Here is a 19,487-nt window from a genome sequence, read left to right on the forward strand (position 1 = left end):
TTAAGTGAGTGGGCACAACTGTGGCCGATGGAGTTCAACGTGGAGAACTGTGAGGTCATCCACTTTAGACCTGAGTAATACAAATCAGAGTATATTCAAAAAGGTGAGGCGTTAGGAACTCTGGAGGAGCAGAAAGTATGAAAACTCCACGTAGAGTAATTACTTCCAACTACTGGACAGGTAAAACATAAAATGAAAGGTTCGTGGAATTGTAGCCTTCATCTCAATTTGGCGGTAATACAGAGTGATGGAAGTTCTGCTGGACGTCTACAGGAAAGATAGGGAAATGGTACAGGGGGAGTAGTAGTCTTAGTGATTAAGCATGAAATCACTTCAATGCTAAGAGAGACTACAATGAGAGATAAGCAGGCAACGGAGACTTTATGGGTAGAATTAAGAGCTAGGAAAAGATTTAAGACTGTCGTGGAAGTTGGGTAGAGGCCACCTGGTCGCAGCTGTGAAATGTTAGATTTTATAAATGCAGAAATTAGACAAGCGTGTAGGAAAAGCAGAGTGGTTTTAATGGAGGATTTAAATTTTCCTATAGATAGCGATAAGCAGACTAGCACCTATCAGAAAGTTAATTAATTTATTGAGTGCGTCTGGAATAGTTTTCTACAACAATATGCCTTAGAAAAAACACGCGGGCAGGCCATATTTGATTTAGTAATGAGTAATGAGTCAGATTTATTCAACAGACTAAAGGTGCATCAACATTTATTTAATAGTGATCATAACATGATCGAGTTCAACATAGTGTTTGAAAGGAAGAAACGCGAAACAACTACTAAGATTCTAGATTAGGGTGGGGCCGACTTCAACGGGATGAGGGAGAGACTGTCCACATTAAACTGGGCAAATCTGTTAATAGGTAAAATGGCAGAAGATCAGTGGGGGGTGTTCAAAATAAATTTAACATGGTACAGAATCAGTTTATACCGCTGAGGGGCAAGAACTCTACTGGACAAAAAAACAGGCATGGACGACTAAAGAGGTAAGAGACAGACAGCGTTAAAATAAAATAAAAAGCATACAAAAATGCTAAACATAGCACAGATCCTGACGAATGGGAAAGATACAAAGAACAGATAGTAAGAGCAGCTAATAAGAGCTACAAAGAGGGAGTATGAACAGAAAGAGACTGGTGAAATGGGCAGACACATGGCAGATGAAAGTTAACGTAGGTAAGTGCAAATGGATGTATTTTGGTCGGAAGAATGAGGAGAGGCAATATAAATTAAATGGTACTAATTTAATGGGGCCGATTATTTCCTTTTATCGGCTCCCTCTGGAGATCACTGGCCCCTAAATTGCTCAGAATGCTCTCCCCTGCAATTTATTAACCAGCTCTAAATGGTACAATTATAAAGAAGGTGCAGGAACAGGGAGACATTGGGTGTGTGCACACAAACGTTTGAAGGTGGCAGGACAAGGTGAGAAGGATGTTAGAAATGATTAGGGTTCCTTTCTTTTATTAATAGATGAATAGAGCATAAAAGCAAGGAAATTATGCTAAACATGTATAAAGCACTGGTGAAGCCTCAGCTGGAGTATTGCGTTCAATTCTGGGCAGCACACTTTAGGAAACAACTCAAGGCCTTGTAGAGAGTCCAGAATAGAGTTACTGGAATGGTACCAGGGATGGGGGACCTCATTTATGCGAAGAGACTGGAGCAGCTGGGATTTTTCTCCTTAGAGCAGTGAATGTCAAGAAGATTGTTGATAGATATGTTCAAAATTAAGAATGGTTTTGATAGAGATAAAAAAGGAGAAACCTTAAAAATGTCAAATTAAATATGATAAAACCCTCCCAGGCACAGTTGGGGGTGATATTTGGTTTATGAGACGGACGCCTTACCACTTGACCACCGCGCAGTACTCAGAGCTTGAGTTGAGGTTGAGGGAAAACAGAACAGACACTTGTATACAGCAATAAAATGAGATAGTGGAGCCGGCAAATAACCGCCTCATTTAGATGAATCCTTTAATAAAACCTTTCAGAGAATCACAGAATCATACATCACAGAATGAGACCATTTGCCCCGTCGTGCTCTTGAAAGAGCAATCCAATTATTCCCAGCTCTTTCGCCATACCCCTGCACAATTTTCCAATTCAAGTATTTATCCAATTCCCTTTTGAAACTTACTATTGAAGCTGCAGCCACCACCATTTCAGGCAGAGCATTACAGATTATAATAACTCGTAATGTAAAAAAGAAAAACTCCTCATCTCCCTCTGGTTCTTTTGCCAATTACATTTCGACTGTTGTCCTCTGGGTGATGCCAGGACTGGAGAATTTTGGCTCTGAGGAAAGATTGGATAGGCTGGAGTTGTTTTCTTTGGAACAGAGGAGGCGGAGGTGAGACTTAATTGAGGTGTATGAAATATTGTGGGGCCGAGCTAGAGTGGATAGGAAGCATCCATTTCAGTTAGCAGAGAGGTTAATAACAAGGAGGAATAGATTTAAAGTAATTGGTAGAAGAATTAGAGGGAAGTTGGGGAGAACTTTTTTCACCCAAAGGGTGGTGGGGGTCTGTAACTCTCGACCTGAAATGGTGGTAGAGCAGGAACCCACGTCATATTTGAAAAGTACTTGGATATTCACTTGATGTGCCGTAAACTGCAAGGCTACGGACCAATAGCTGGAAAGTGGGATTAGGCTGGGTCGGTCTTTCAGCCAGAGCCTATCACCCTCCTTCTGTGCTGTAAATTTCTAAGGTTCTTTGAGTCTAAGAGGTACTGAGTTCTCCTAGGTGTCCTGGGCATAGCTGTGTCCGACAGCCAACATCACAGTGGGATCTTGCTGTGCAGAAATCGGCTGCCGTGTTTTCCTATATTATAAGCAGTGACTATGCTTCAAAAAGTACTTCATTTTCTGTAAAGCAATTTTTTAAAAATCACCATTGATGGGATGTGGGTGTCGCTGGCAATATCAGAATTTATTGCACATCCCTAATTGCCCTTGAAAAGGTGGTGATGAGCGCCTTTTCGAAACACTGCAGTCCGTGAGGTGAAGGTACCCACGTTGCTTTTAGGGATGGAGATCCCGGATTTTGACCCAGCGACAATGAAGGAACGATGATATATTTCCAAGTCAGGATGGTGCATTCCTTGGAGGGGAACTTGTAGGTGGTGGTGTTCCCATGCACTAACTGCTCTTGTCCTTCTATGAGGTACAGGTCGCGGTTTTGGGAGGTGCTGTGGAAGAAGCTTCAGCACTTGTGTAGCGCGATTGTTACTTTCCACATATCAGCCCAAGCCTGAATGTTGTGCAGGTCTTGCTGCATGCAGGCCAGGATTGATTCATTATCTGATGAGAAGAGAATGGAACTGAACATTGTGCAATCATCGCTGAACATCCCCAGGTCAGACCTTATGATAGAAGGAAGGTCATTGATGAAGCAGGTGAATATTAACTCCTGCAGTGATGTCCTGGTGCTGACATGATTCGCCTCCAACATCCACAAGCATCTTCCTTTATGCTTGGTATGTCTCCAAAAGTCGACTTTCCCCTGTGTCCAACCACAAGTTCCATTGACTTCAATTTTACTCGGGCTCATTGGTGCAACACTTGGTCTAATGCTGTTTTGCTGCTAAGAGCAATCACTCTCACCTCGCCTTTAGAATTCAGCTCCTTTGTCCATGTTAGAATCAAGGCTGTAATGTGGTCTGGAACCTAGTGGTCCTGTCGGGACTCAAACTGAGCATTGGCGAGCAACTGGGACGTCCGACGGTCGTGAAAGGTGCTATAGGAGTGCAAGTTGTCTTGTTTACTGTTTAAAAACTACTAACATATGCATGATGTTTATTTGTAGGAACAGATGGTCATCGAGCTGAAACCTTAACTCTGCCTTCCTCTCCCCACAGATCCTGCCAGGGTGTCCCAGCATGGCCCGTTTATAAATGTTGATATTAAATAAATGGTTCCATCTGCAGTGGGGAAAGAGTAAAAGTGACATCGCTGGCAGTTTCACTGAATGGTGTAATAAAGAAAATAATCTAATAAGTCTTTGCAGTAGTAAGCTTTTTCTAAATTGCTGAACTGGCAGTTGAGATAACCTAAGCGGTAGTGTTAGAACTGCAGACTGTGTCACTTACAGACAATTGCAAATAGTCAGATGTGGAAACCATAAGAGGCCTAGAGGATGTAAGTTCTGTTCTAGCAGGAAAGTAAAACAATGAGTTGGAATTAAAGAGGCCTAGAGAGGCAGGAAAGGAGGACAATGAGTCAGAAGTACAATGTTGATGAGACCCTATCTGGCATAAGCAAAGATCATAGGTGCAACAACAGCGTGGGGGATAACGGACATAAAGGTTTACGATAATAAAAGTGGTACTTTAATGTTATGCAGCATATGCAACCAATCAGTGAAGATGCATATGGCCAAGGTCCAATCAGGTGGCAGGAATGAATTCTGAGCGAGCAGGACATATGTGTTTTAATGTATAAAAATGTAGTGTTTGCTGTACCAATTTGATGAAGTCTGGCTAAGACAGAGCAGATTGTCTCCCCACCAGTGTAATAAAGAAGACTTGATTATCGATCCGAAAACCTTGTGTCAAGTGTTTGTTTAAAATGCTCCACATCAATTGGCATCACGAACAGGATCCTCACTGACGGGAAGCATGGGCGAGTGAAGCTGAGCCAAAAACGTGAGTACTTTAAAAAGCCACATACAGTTAGGGCAAGGTAACACCGTCTCATGTCCACCGCCCCCTTTTGAATCAAAGAACTAAAACATGTGAATCGATAAGTCAAGCGGTCTTGGGGTGCAGGTGAAATGCGCGGAAGTGTAGGTGTGGTATGTGTTGCAAGTAGTGCGTTAACTTTGGAGAGAAAGTCTAAAACATAACTCTGACAACTCGAGTTGCAAGCAATGCAGAAAGTTTAAGCATACCTCTGACAACTCCAGTTGAAAGTAGTGCTCAGCATACATCTGACAACAAGTTACCCGAACAAAATTGTTGCCAGGATGGACTCACTCTGTGAGAGTAAATAAGGGAGATACCTCTGAGAACTGCGGTTGCAAGTAACATCTCACCCTGCGAGAGTAAGGCAAAGATGGTATCTCTGACAACTGTGGTTGCAAGTACTGTCTCACTCTGCGAGAGTAAAGTACTGGACGTACTGCTGACAACAATTAACCATGGAAAGTGAAAAACTCGAGTGGGGACCGGTGGGGTCTCTGACACGCTATTTAGCGGACAAAAATAAAAGATTAATTGACAAAATTGTTAATAAGGATTGGCAACCGAATGACCCACCGGCGAAACAAAGAGAATGGTAAGCTAAAGAAACAAAATTAAATGAAGAAAAGGCCATCATTTTAGTGGCTCACGCATATTATGAGTTGAGTAGCCGTGCTCGAATTTGGACCAAAAACGGGCGCGAAAATTGTACGGAAGTACCAGTAATGGCAACAGATCCTGCAGCGCCATCAGAGGTGAAAAGAGTATTCAAGGACAGGATAGACTGGGATGCGCTAAGCCAAAAAGGGGCTGAACATGACCTCGACTGTAATGATGGGGATATCCCGCCCCCATATGACGACGTAAAAACGGCACCTATTAAGGTGGAATTTATTCCGGGCACCCCGGCGATGCCTATACTGGTAGGGGCATCCACAGGCACCATATCCATCCCAGCAGTACCAGTTCAGATAAAAAACACTTACGTACCTTTCTCCCCAGGAGATAAATTAAAGTTGCTTCAAATACTGCCGGAACTAAAGCCCCGAAAGAGTAATGCCATATTCTGACAGAAACTAAGAGAAATGAGAATAGGTCAGAACTTCCAAAACCGGGATGCTGATGGAGTAGTGAGGGCAAAAATTAGTGAAGGTATGTGGGGTCAATTAACTCAACAATATAGGGACGGAACATGGTATCAAAATGTAGCCCCTACAAAGCAGCAACGAGATATGGATTATACAGCATTTAGGACCGCTGTTACGCACGTTTTAGGATTTGTACAAGTAAAGTAGGGACAAGTCATGGGAATTAGTCAGGGGAAAGGGGAGTCCGCCCATGACTATGGAGAACGGAAGTGGACTAGTTTTGTAGCCCACTCAGGTATAATAGCACCACAACAAGACAATTTGGCATGTTGTTAAATGTACAAGGAAGGGCTGTGTGTTGCCCATCAGGCCACACTGAAAACTGGATTGGTCACCATGCAGACATTAGATGAACTGATCAGATGGGCGACCGAGGTAGAGAACCAGCAGAAAGTTAAAGTGGCTGCCTTGGAGGAACATATAGCTGCAGTATAGGAGATGGCAGAGCTAAGCGATCTCACAACCATCGGATCAAATCAAAGCTCTGCAGCCCTGCCACATCCAGTCGTGAGTGGTGGTGGACAATTAAACAGTTAACAGGAGGAGGAGGCTCCAAACATATCCCCATCCACAATGATGGTGGAGCCCAGCACGTGAGTGCAAAAGACATGGCTGAAGCATTTGCAACTATCTTCAGCCAGAAGTGCCGAGTGGATGATTCATCTCGGCCTCCTCCTGAGGTCCCCAGCATCACAGATGCCAGTCTTCAGCCCATTCAAATCACTCCACGTGATGTCAAGAAACGGCTGAAGACACTGGATACTGCAAAGGCTATGGGCCCTGACAACATTCCGGCAATAGTACTAAAGACTTGTGCTCCAGAACAAGCTGCGCCCCGAGCCAAGCTGTTCCAGTACAGCTACAACACTGGCATCTACCCGGCAATGTGGAAAATTGCCCAAGTATGTCCTGTCTACAAAAAGCAGGACAAATCCGACCCAGCCAATTACCGTCCCATCAGTCTACTCTCAATCATCAACAAAGTGATGGAAGGTGTCCTTGACAGTGCCATCAAGCGGCACTTACTCAGCAATAACCTACTAACTGACACCCAGTTTGGGTTCCTCCAGGGCCACTCAGCTCCTGACCTCATTACAGCCTTGGTCCAAACATGGACAAAAGAGCTGAACTCAAGAGGTGACGTGAGAGTGACTGCCCTTGACATCAAGGCAGCATTTGATCGAGTGTGGCATCAAGGAGCCCTAGCAAAACTGAAGTCAATGGGAATCAAGGGGAAAACTCCCCATTGGTTAGAATCATACTTAGCACAAAGTAAGTTGGCTGTGGTTCTTGGAGGTCATTCATCTCAATCACATGACATCACTGCAGGAGTTCCTCAGGGCAGTGTCCTAGGCCCAACCATCTTCAGCTGTTTCATCAATGACCTTCCCTCCATCATAAGGTCAGAAGTGGTGATGTTCGCTGATGATTGCACACTGTTCAGCACCATTCGAGACTCGTCAGATACTGACACAGTCCGTGTCCATATGCAGCAAGACCTGGACAACATTCAGACTTGGGCTGGCAAGTAACATTTGCACCACACAACTACCACGCAATGACCATCTCCAACAAGCGAGACTCTAACCATCTCCCCTTGACATTCAATGGCATTACCATCGCTGAATCCCCACTATCAACATTCTAGGGGTTGCCATTGATCAGAAACTGAACTGGACCAGCCATGTAAATACTGTGGCTACAAGGGCAGGCCAGAGGCTGGGAATTCTGCGGCGAGTGTCTCACCTCCTGACTCCCCAAAGCCTTTCCACCATCTATAAGGCACAAGTCGGGAGTGTGATGGAATACTCTCCACTTGCCTGGATGAGTGCAGCTCCAACAACACTCAAGAAGCTCGACACCATTCAAGATAAGGCAGCCCGCTTGATTGGCGCTCCATCCACCACCTTCAACATTCACTCCCTCCACCACCAGCGCACTGTGGCTGCAGTGTGTACCATCTACAAGATGCACTGCAGCAACTCGCCAAAGCTCCTTCAACAGCACCTTCCAAACCCGCGACCTCTACCACTTAGAAGGACAAGGGCAGCAGACGCATCGGAACGTCACCACCTACAAGTTCCCCACCAAGCCACACACCATCCGGACTTGGACCTGTATCGCCGGTCCTTCACTGCCGCTGGGCCAAAATCCTGGAACTCCCTTCCGAACAGCATTGTGGGAGTACCTACACCATATGGACTGTACCGGTTCAAGAATGCGGCTCACCACCATCTTCTCAAGGGCAATTAGGGATAAGCACTAAATGCAGGCCAACCAGCTAGCGACGCCCACATCCCATCAATGAATAATAAAAAAAAATGTCTGTTTTAAATGCAATAGGCTTTGGCACAAGAGTTATGAGTGGTCAGTTGTTAATGACTTCATTTTGCGAGCAGTTTCCTTGAATCTGCTCACAATTCTCCCCTTAAAAAGAGGCGCAGTGTCATCAGCGGCCGCGTGGCCTAATGGATAAGGCATCTGCCGTCAGTTGTGAGTTTTACAGTTATCAGAAGATTGCAGGTTTGAGTCTTGCCGCGGTCGTTTAATTAAGTGGGCGACACTTTATCTGTTCTGAATCTGGCTTCAAACCGACCATCTTTGACAGTCCCTCAACTGAAGCAGCGGAAGGACTTTTGCTTACATTAAGCTGATTGTTCATTTTCAACATTGTAGATCTGTGTGCACGGGCAGGATAAGCGGTGAAGTGGACTTTCTTTCAGGGTATTTCTGCGAAGATGCAAAAGGCAGGAAATGGATTGGCTGAGAGCAGTGTATGTTTGAGACGAGGTGGCCGAGAGGTTAAGGCGATGGACTGTTAATCCATCGTGCTCTGTACGCGAGGGTTTGGATCCCATCCTCGTCGTTTTTACGTTTGATGCTGGTACACTTTCCGAGCATTTAACTGAATCTTGCCTAAAATAAGCTTTGAAATGCAATTTCGTCAGAACCGCCCTGGTGCTCCTGGACTGTGCACCATGCATTACTCATATCTTGTTAAAATTAAAAGAGACCACTGCAATTCTTCAACTTCTTGAATGAAGGCGGAGCAGAGATAGCGATTCGGAGATTGTCGAACTCCTCCTTTCTTCTGCTGAGATTGTCACCGAATGAAAGAGTAGCGGGTACAGAGGCAAATGATTAGGGAGCAGAAATTATATTTCTCCTTTAGGAGGCAAAGTAATTTCAAAAATATTTGTCAACCTTAATGACGAGATTTTCTGTTTTAGCCTCTTTGGTTGAGAGAGACATAATGGGTGAGAAATCCACGTTCTTTTCGGTATACTCTCATGGAATCGGAGGGCCCGATTTAACGCCTTACTAGAAAGACGGAGGCACCAACAGTGCAGCACTGGAGTGTCAGCCTGGATTATGTGCTCAAGTCTCTGGAGCAGTGCTTGACTTTGCTGCCGCTGAGCCACGGCTGACACCAACACTCAGTTCATTTGGCTGGAGAGAAATGACGGAGATAAAGGGAAAAATTAAAATGGAAAAACCTTCCATTTGTTGCCCAACAGAAAATCGGGCATCGTAATCGGCCGCCTATTATAGAATCAGTCCGTTTGATATTGCCATCGATTTCATAAGCATTGAAAATCAGGCCTGTCTATAATGGAATGGGTCGTGGTCAGTTGTTCATCACTCTGGGAAATTATAATGGAGTAAACCTTCAATTTGTCGTCCAACAGAAGAGCAGGCATTGTAATCGGCCGCCTATTATAGAAACAGTCCGATTTATGTTGCCATCGATTTCATAAGCATTGAAAATCAGGCCTGTCTTTAATGGAACGGGTCGTGGTCAGTTGTTAATCACTCTGGGTCTGTTTAAACCGGGAGTGCTCACAGTCCCGGATCATTCTGCGTCTGTTTAAAATGGCAGAGCTCACAGTCACGGATCATTCCGTTTTTTTTTTTTAAAGTAGAGCGATTTCAGCTTCATGACTGAGGTGTTGAGTTTAAGTGAATGAGACTGGGCTCGTCCAGGATTTGAAACCGGGATTTCTCGCATTTTAAACCACAGAAATTTCCTAAGCGAGAATCATACCACTAGACCAACTGAACCGCCGGTGTTACGTTCCAAATTGCATTGCGATTCCCTGCGCTGGTGCAAACCCAGCTCGCAGAAGTCCTGTTCATTTAGTTAAAATATGTTTATCTTTTCCTCAATCCGCTTCTTTTTGCGAGCATTTTACTAGAATCTGCTCACAATTCTCCCCATAAAAAGAGGCCCAGCAGCATCAGTGGCCGCGTGGCCTAATGGATATAGGCGTCTGACTTCGGTTGCGAGGTTTTTCAGTTATCTGACGATTGCAGGATCGAGTTCAGCCGCGGTCGTTCAAGTAACTGAACGATCCTTTTTTTGTTCTGAATCTGGTTTCAAACCGACCATTTTTGACAATCACTCAACTGAAGAAGCGGAAGGCCTTTTGCTTACATTAAGCTGATTGTACATTTTCAACATTGTAGATCTGTGTGCATGGGCAGGATAAGTGGACTTTCTTTCAGGGTATTTCTGCTTAGATGCAAAAACCAGGAAATGGAATGGCTGAGAGCAGTGCATGGTTGAGACGAGGTGGCCGAGAGGTTAAGGCGATGGGCTGTTAACCGAGAATGCGGATCCCATCCTCGTCGTTATTACGTTTGATACTGGTACACTTTCCAAGCTTTTAACTGAAACTTGCCTAAAATAAACTTTCAAATGCAATTTCGTCAGAATCGCCCTGGTGCTCCTGGTCTGTGCCCCATGCATTACTCATACCTTGTTAAAATTAAAAGAGACCACTGCAATTCTTCAAATTCTTGAATGAATGTGGAGCAGTGATCGTGATTCGGAGATTGTCGAACTCCTCCTTTCTTCTGCTGAGATTGTCACCGAATGAAAGTGTAGCGGGACCAGAGGCAAATGTTTAGGGAGCAGAAACATAAATTTCTCCTTCAGGAGGCAATGTAATTTCAAAAATATTTATCAACCTTACTGAAGAGATTTTCTGTTTTAGTGTCTTTGGTTGAGAGCTAAATAATGGGCGAGAAATCCTCGTTCTTTTCGGCATACTCTCATGGGATCGGAGGGCCCGGTTTAACGTCTTACTAGCAAGACGGGGGCACCAAAAGTGCAGCACTACCTCAGTCCTGCACTGCAGTGTCAGCCTGGATTGTGTGCTCAAGTCTCTGGAGTGCTGCTTGACTTTGCTGCCGCTGAGCCACGGCTGACACCTACACTCAGTTCATTTGGCTGGAGAGAAATGACGGAGATAAATGGAAAAATTATAATGGAGTAAACCTTCAATTTGTCGTCCAGCAGAAGAGCGGGCATTGTAATCGGCCGCCTATTTTAGAAACAGTCCGATTTATGTTGCCATCGCTTTCATAAGCATTGAAAATCAGGCCTGTCTTTAATGGAATGGGTCGTGGTCAGTTGTTAATCACTCTGGGTCTGTTTAATCCGGGAGTGCTCACAGTCCCGGATCATTCTGTGTCTGTTTAAAATGGCAGAGCTCACAGTCCCGGATCATTCCGTTTTTTTTAACGTAGAGCGATTTCAGCTTTCATCACTGAGGTGTTGAGTTTAACTAAATGTGTCGGGGCTCGTCCGGGATTTGAACCCGGGATCTCTCGCAGTTTAAGCCACAGAAATTCCCGAAGCGAGAATCATACCCCTAGAACAACGATCCGCCGATCTTATTTTTCAAGTTGCATTGCGAATCCCTGCGCTGGTGCAAACCCAGCTCGCAGAAGTCCTGTCCATTCAGCTAAAATATGTTTATCTTTTCCTCAATCCGCTTCTTTTTGGCGAGCATTTTAATTGAATCTGCTCACAATTCTCCCCATAAAAGAGGTATAGTCGCATCAGTGACCGCGTGGCCTAATGGATAAGGCGTCTGACTTCAGTTGCAAGGTTTTTCAGACGATTGCAAGTTCGAGCCATGCCGCGGTCGTTCAATTAACTCGGCGACACTTTTTCTGTTCTGAATCTGGCTTCAAACCGACCATTTTTGACAGTCCCTCAACTGAAGCAGCGGAAGGCCTTATGCTTCCATTAAGCTGATAGTATATTTTCAACATTGTAGATCTGTGTGCATGGGCAGGATAAGAGGTGAAGTGGACTTTCTTTCAGGGTATTTCTGCTTACATGCAAAAACCAGGAAATGGAATGGCTGAGAGCAGTGCATGGTTGAGACGAGGTGGCCGAGAGGTTGAGGCGATCGACTGTTAATCGAGAATGCGGATCCCATCCTCGTCGTTATTACGTTTGATACTGGTCCCCTTTCCGAGCGTTTAATTGAAACTTGCCTAAAATAAACTTTCAAATGCAATTTCGTCAGAATCGCCCTGGTGCTCCTGGTCTGTGCTCCATGCATTACTCATATCTTGTTAAAATTAAAAGAGACCATTGCAATTCTTCAACTTCTTGACTGAATGTGGAGCAGTGATCGTGATTCGGAGATTGTCGAACTCCTCCTTTCTTCTGCTGAGATTGTCATCGAATGAAAGAGTAGCGGGACCAGAGGCAAATGTTTAGGGAGCAGAAACATAAATTTCTCCTTTAGGAGGCAATGTAATTTCAAAAATATTTATCAACATTAATGAAGAGATTTTCTGTTTTAGTGTCTTTGGTTGAGAGCTAAATAATGGGCGAGAAATCCTCGTTCTTTTCGGCATACTCTCATGGGATCGGAGGGCCCGGTTTAACGTCTTACCAGCAAGACGGGGGCACCAACAGTGCAGCACTACCTCAGCACTGCACTGGAGTGTCAGCCTGGATTATGTGCTCAAGTCTCTGGAGTGCTGCGTGACTTTGCTGCCGCTGAGCCACGGCTGACACCTGCACTCAGTTCATTTGTCTGCAGAGAAATGACGGAGATAAATGGAAAAATTATAATGGAGTAAACCTTCAATTTGTCGTCCAGCAGAAGAGCGGGCATTGTAATCGGCCGCCTATTATAGAAACAGTCCGATTTATGTTGCCATCGATTTCATAAGCATTGAAAATCAGGCCTGTCTTTAATGGAATGGGTCGTGGTCAGTTGTTAATCACTCTGGGTCTGTTTACACCGGGAGTGCTCACAGTCCCGGATCATTCTGTGTCTGTTTAAAATGGCAGAGCTCACAGTCCCGGATCATTCCGTTTTTTTTAACGTTGAGTGATTTCAGCTTTCATCACTGAGGTGTTGAGTTTAACTAAATGTGTCGGGGCTCGTCCGGGATTGGAATCCGGGACCTCTCGCATTTTAAGCCACAGAAATTCCCTAAGCGAGAATCATACCCCTAGACCAACGAGCCGCCGATGTTATGTTTCAAGTTGCATTGCGATTCCCTGCGCTGGTGCAAACCCAGCTCGCAGAAGTCCTGTTCATTCAGTTAAAATATGTTTATCTTTTCCTCAATCCGCTTCTTTTTGGCGAGCATTTTAATTGAATCTGCTCACAATTCTCCCCATAAAAAGAGATCCAGGCGCATCAGTGGCCGCGTGGCCTAATGGATAAGGCGTCTGACTTCGGTTGCGAGGTTTTTCAGTTATCAAACGATTGCAAGTTCGCGTCTTGCCGCGGTCGTTCAATTAACTCGGCGACACTTTTTCTGTTCTGAATCTGGCTTCAAACCGACCATTTTTGACAGTCCCTCAACTGAAGCAGCGGAAGGCCTTTTGCTTACATTAAGCTGATTGTACATTTTCAACATTGTAGATCTGTGTGCATGGGCAGGATAAGAGGTGAAGTGGACTTTTTTCAGGGTATTTCTGCTTAGATGCAAAAACCAGGAAATGGAATGGCTGAGAGCCGTGCATGGTTGAGACGAGGTGGCCGAGAGGTTGAGGCGATGGACTGTTAATCGAGAATGCGGATCCCATCCTCGTCGTTATTACGTTTGATACTGGTCCCCTTTCCGAGCTTTTAACTGAAACTTGCCGAAAATAAACTTTCAAATGCAATTTCGTCACAACCGCCCTGGTGCTCCTGGTCTGTGCCCCATGCATTAATCATATCTTGTTAATATTAAAAGAGACCACTGCAATTCTTCAACACCTTGAATGAATGTGGAGCAGTGATAGTGATTCGGGGATTGTCGAACTCCTCCTTTCTTCTGCTGAGATTGTCAACGAATGAAAGAGTAGCGGGACCAGAGGCAAAAGTTTAGGGAGCAGAAACATAAATTTCTCCTTTAGGAGGCAATGTAATTTCAAAAATATTTATCAACCTTAATGAAGAGATTTTCTGTTTTAGTGTCTTTGGTTGAGAGCTAAATAATGGGCGAGAAATCCTCGTTCTTTTCGGCATACTCTCATGGGATCGGAGGGCCCGGTTTAACGTCTTACCAGCAAGACGGGGGCACCAACAGTGCAGCACTACCTCAGTACTGCACTGGAGTGTCAGCCTGGATTATGTGCTCAAGTCTCTGGAGTGGTGCTTGACTTTGCTGCCGCTGAGCCACGGCTGACACCTACACTCAGTTCATTTGGCTGGAGAGAAATGACGGAGATAAATGGAAAAATTATAATGGAGTAAACCTTCAATTTGTCGTCCAGCAGAAGAGCGGGAATTGTAATCGGCCGCCTATTATAGAAACAGTCCGATTTATGTTGCCATCGATTTCATAAGCATTGAATATCAGGCCTGTCTTTAATGGAATGGGTCGTGGTCAGTTGTTAATCACTCTGGGTCTGTTTAAACCGGGAGTGCTCACAGTCCCGGATCATTCTGTGTCTGTTTAAAATGGCAGAGCTCACAGTCCCGGATCATTCCGTTTTTTTTAACGTGGAGCGATTTCAGCTTTCAAGACTGAGGTGTTGAGTTTAACTAAATGTGTCTGGGCTCGTCCGGGATTTGAACCCGGGACCTCTCGCATTTTAAGCCACAGAAATTCCCGAAGCGAGAATCATACCCCTAGAACAACGATCCGCCGATCTTATGTTTCAAGTTGCATTGCGATTCCCTGCGCTGGTGCAAACCCAGCTCGCAGAAGTCCTGTCCATTCAGCTAAAATATGTTTATCTTTTCCTCAATCCGCTTCTTTTTGGCGAGCATTTTAATTGAATCTGCTCACAATTCTCCCCATAAAAGAGGTATAGTCGCATCAGTGACCGCGTGGCCTAATGGATAAGGCGTCTGACTTCAGTTGCAAGGTTTTTCAGACGATTGCAAGTTCGAGCCATGCCGCGGTCGTTCAATTAACTCGGCGACACTTTTTCTGTTCTGAATCTGGCTTCAAACCGACCATTTTTGACAGTCCCTCAACTGAAGCAGCGGAAGGCCTCATGCTTCCATTAAGCTGATAGTATATTTTCAACATTGTAGATCTGTGTGCATGGGCAGGATAAGAGGTGAAGTGGACTTTCTTTCAGGGTATTTCTGCTTACATGCAAAAACCAGGAAATGGAATGGCTGAGAGCAGTGCATGGTTGAGACGAGGTGGCCGAGAGGTTGAGGCGATCGACTGTTAATCGAGAATGCGGATCCCATCCTCGTCGTTATTACGTTTGATACTGGTCCCCTTTCCGAGCGTTTAATTGAAACTTGCCTAAAATAAACTTTCAAATGCAATTTCGTCAGAATCGCCCTGGTGCTCCTGGTCTGTGCTCCATGCATTACTCATATCTTGTTAAAATTAAAAGAGACCATTGCAATTCTTCAACTTCTTGACTGAATGTGGAGCAGTGATCGTGATTCGGAGATTGTCGAACTCCTCCTTTCTTCTGCTGAGATTGTCATCGAATGAAAGAGTAGCGGGACCAGAGGCAAATGTTTAGGGAGCAGAAACATAAATTTCTCCTTTAGGAGGCAATGTAATTTCAAAAATATTTATCAACATTAATGAAGAGATTTTCTGTTTTAGTGTCTTTGGTTGAGAGCTAAATAATGGGCGAGAAATCCTCGTTCTTTTCGGCATACTCTCATGGGATCGGAGGGCCCGGTTTAACGTCTTACCAGCAAGACGGGGGCACCAACAGTGCAGCACTACCTCAGCACTGCACTGGAGTGTCAGCCTGGATTATGTGCTCAAGTCTCTGGAGTGCTGCGTGACTTTGCTGCCGCTGAGCCACGGCTGACACCTGCACTCAGTTCATTTGTCTGCAGAGAAATGACGGAGATAAATGGAAAAATTATAATGGAGTAAACCTTCAATTTGTCGTCCAGCAGAAGAGCGGGCATTGTAATCGGCCGCCTATTATAGAAACAGTCCGATTTATGTTGCCATCGATTTCATAAGCATTGAAAATCAGGCCTGTCTTTAATGGAATGGGTCGTGGTCAGTTGTTAATCACTCTGGGTCTGTTTACACCGGGAGTGCTCACAGTCCCGGATCATTCTGTGTCTGTTTAAAATGGCAGAGCTCACAGTCCCGGATCATTCCGTTTTTTTTAACGTTGAGTGATTTCAGCTTTCATCACTGAGGTGTTGAGTTTAACTAAATGTGTCGGGGCTCGTCCGGGATTTGAATCCGGGACCTCTCGCATTTTAAGCCACAGAAATTCCCTAAGCGAGAATCATACCCCTAGACCAACGAGCCGCCGATGTTATGTTTCAAGTTGCATTGCGATTCCCTGCGCTGGTGCAAACCCAGCTCGCAGAAGTCCTGTTCATTCAGTTAAAATATGTTTATCTTTTCCTCAATCCGCTTCTTTTTGGCGAGCATTTTAATTGAATCTGCTCACAATTCTCCCCATAAAAAGAGATCCAGGCGCATCAGTGGCCGCGTGGCCTAATGGATAAGGCGTCTGACTTCGGTTGCGAGGTTTTTCAGTTATCAAACGATTGCAAGTTCGCGTCTTGCCGCGGTCGTTCAATTAACTCGGCGACACTTTTTCTGTTCTGAATCTGGCTTCAAACCGACCATTTTTGACAGTCCCTCAACTGAAGCAGCGGAAGGCCTTTTGCTTACATTAAGCTGATTGTACATTTTCAACATTGTAGATCTGTGTGCATGGGCAGGATAAGAGGTGAAGTGGACTTTTTTCAGGGTATTTCTGCTTAGATGCAAAAACCAGGAAATGGAATGGCTGAGAGCCGTGCATGGTTGAGACGAGGTGGCCGAGAGGTTGAGGCGATGGACTGTTAATCGAGAATGCGGATCCCATCCTCGTCGTTATTACGTTTGATACTGGTCCCCTTTCCGAGCTTTTAACTGAAACTTGCCGAAAATAAACTTTCAAATGCAATTTCGTCACAACCGCCCTGGTGCTCCTGGTCTGTGCCCCATGCATTAATCATATCTTGTTAAAATTAAAAGACACCACTGCAATTCTTCAACACCTTGACTGAATGTGGAGCAGTGATCGTGATTCGGGGATTGTCGAACTCCTCCTTTCTTCTGCTGAGATTGTCAACGAATGAAAGAGTAGCGGGACCAGAGGCAAAAGTTTAGGGAGCAGAAACATAAATTTCTCCTTTAGGAGGCAATGTAATTTCAAAAATATTGATCAACCTTAATGAAGAGATTTTCTGTTTTAGTGTCTTTGGTTGAGAGCTAAATAATGGGCGAGAAATCCTCGTTCTTTTCGGCATACTCTCATGGGATCGGAGGGCCCGGTTTAACGTCTTACCAGCAAGACGGGGGCACCAACAGTGCAGCACTACCTCAGTACTGCACTGGAGTGTCAGCCTGGATTATGTGCTCAAGTCTCTGGAGTGGTGCTTGACTTTGCTGCCGCTGAGCCACGGCTGACACCTACACTCAGTTCATTTGGCTGGAGAGAAATGACGGAGATAAATGGAAAAATTATAATGGAGTAAACCTTCAATTTGTCGTCCAGCAGAAGAGCGGGAATTGTAATCGGCCGCCTATTATAGAAACAGTCCGATTTATGTTGCCATCGATTTCATAAGCATTGAATATCAGGCCTGTCTTTAATGGAATGGGTCGTGGTCAGTTGTTAATCACTCTGGGTCTGTTTAAACCGGGAGTGCTCACAGTCCCGGATCATTCTGTGTCTGTTTAAAATGGCAGAGCTCACAGTCCCGGATCATTCCGTTTTTTTTAACGTGGAGCGATTTCAGCTTTCAAGACTGAGGTGTTGAGTTTAACTAAATGTGTCTGGGCTCGTCCGGGATTTGAACCCGGGACCTCTCGCATTTTAAGCCACAGAAATTCCCTAAGCGAGAATCATACCCCTAGACCAACGAGCCGCCGATGTTATGTTTCAAGTTGCATTGCGATTCCCTGCGCTGGTGCAAACCCAGCTCGCAGAAGTCCTGTTCATTCAGTTAAAATATGTTTATCTTTTCCTCAATCCGCTTCTTTTTGGCGAGCATTTTAATTGAATCTACTCACAATTCTCCCCATACAAAGAGGTACAGACGCATCAGTGGCCGCGTGGCCTAATGGATAAGGCGTCTGACTTCGGTTGTGAGGTTTTTCAGTTATCAGACGATAGCAGGTTCGAGTCTTGCTGCGGTCGTTCAATTAACTCGGCGACACTTTTTCTGTTCTGAATCTGGCTTCAAACCGACCATTTTTGACAGTCCCTCAACTGAAGCAGCGGAAGGCCTTTTGCTTACATTAATCTGATTGTACATTTTCAACATTGTAGATCTGTGTGCATGGGCAGGATAAGAGGTGAAGTGGACTTTCTTTCAGGGTATTTCTGCTTAGATGCAAAAACCAGGAAATGGAATGGCTGAGAGCAGTGCGCGGTTGAGACGAGGTGGCCGAGAGGTTGAGGCGATGGACTGTTAATCGAGAATGCGGATCCCATCCTCGTCGTTATTACGTTTGATACTGGTCCCCTTTCCGAGCTTTTAACTGAAACTTGCCTAAAATAAACTTTCAAATGCAATTTCGTCACAACCGCCCTGGTGCTCCTGGTCTGTGCCCCATGCATTAATCATATCTTGTTAAAATTAAAAGACACCACTGCAATTCTTCAACATCTTGAATGAATGTGGAGCAGTGATCGTGATTCGGGGATGGTCGAACTCCTCCTTTCTTCTGCTGAGATTGTCACCGAATGAAAGAGTAGCGGGACCAGAGGCAAATGTTTAGGGAGCAGAAACATAAATTTCTCCTTTAGGAGGCAATGTAATTTCAAAAATATTTATCAACCTTAAAGAAGAGATTTTCTGTTTTAGTGTCTTTGGTTGAGAGCTAAATAATGGGCGAGAAATCCTCGTTCTTTTCGGCATACTATCATGGGATCGGAGGGCCCGGTTTAACGTCTTACCAGCAAGACGGGGGCACCAACAGTACAGCACTACCTCAGTACTGCACTGGAGTGTCAGCCTGGATTATGTGCTCAAGTCTCTGGAGTGCTGCTTGACTTTTCTGCCGCTGAGCCACGGATGACACCTACACTCAGATCATTTGGCTGGAGAGAAATGACGGAGATAAATGGAAAAATTATAATGGAGTAAACCTTCAATTTGTCGTCCAGCAGAAGAGCGGGCATTGTAATCGGCCGCCTATTATAGAAACAGTCCGATTTTTGTTGCCCTCGATTTCATAAGCATTGAAAATCAGGCCTGTCTTTAATGGAATGGGCCGTAGTCAGTTGTTAATCACTCTGGGTCTGTTTAAACCGGGAGTGCTCACAGTCCCGGATCATTCTGTGTCTGTTTAAAATGGCAGAGCTCACAGTCCCGGAACATTCCGTTTTTTTTAACGTAGAGCGATTTCAGCTTTCATCACTGAGGTGTTGAGTTTAACTAAATGTGTCG

The 19,487-nt window shown here is 44.8% G+C and overlaps 1 non-coding gene across 1 annotated transcript; it reads right to left on the minus strand.

The window, feature by feature from the left end:
• Positions 1 to 17,870: 17,870 nt before the first annotated feature.
• trnap-agg (transfer RNA proline (anticodon AGG)) lies at positions 17,871 to 17,960 on the minus strand. The gene is given in 2 exon segments: positions 17,871 to 17,906; positions 17,925 to 17,960. It is a non-coding gene; the product is annotated as a tRNA-Pro (tRNA).
• Positions 17,961 to 19,487: the final 1,527 nt, after the last annotated feature.

This window comes from Somniosus microcephalus, unplaced genomic scaffold (assembly GCF_052327205.1).
Source record: "Somniosus microcephalus isolate GS21.2 unplaced genomic scaffold, FLI_Smic_1.0 unresolved_chr1, whole genome shotgun sequence".
Classification (NCBI taxonomy): domain Eukaryota; kingdom Metazoa; phylum Chordata; class Chondrichthyes; order Squaliformes; family Somniosidae; genus Somniosus; species Somniosus microcephalus.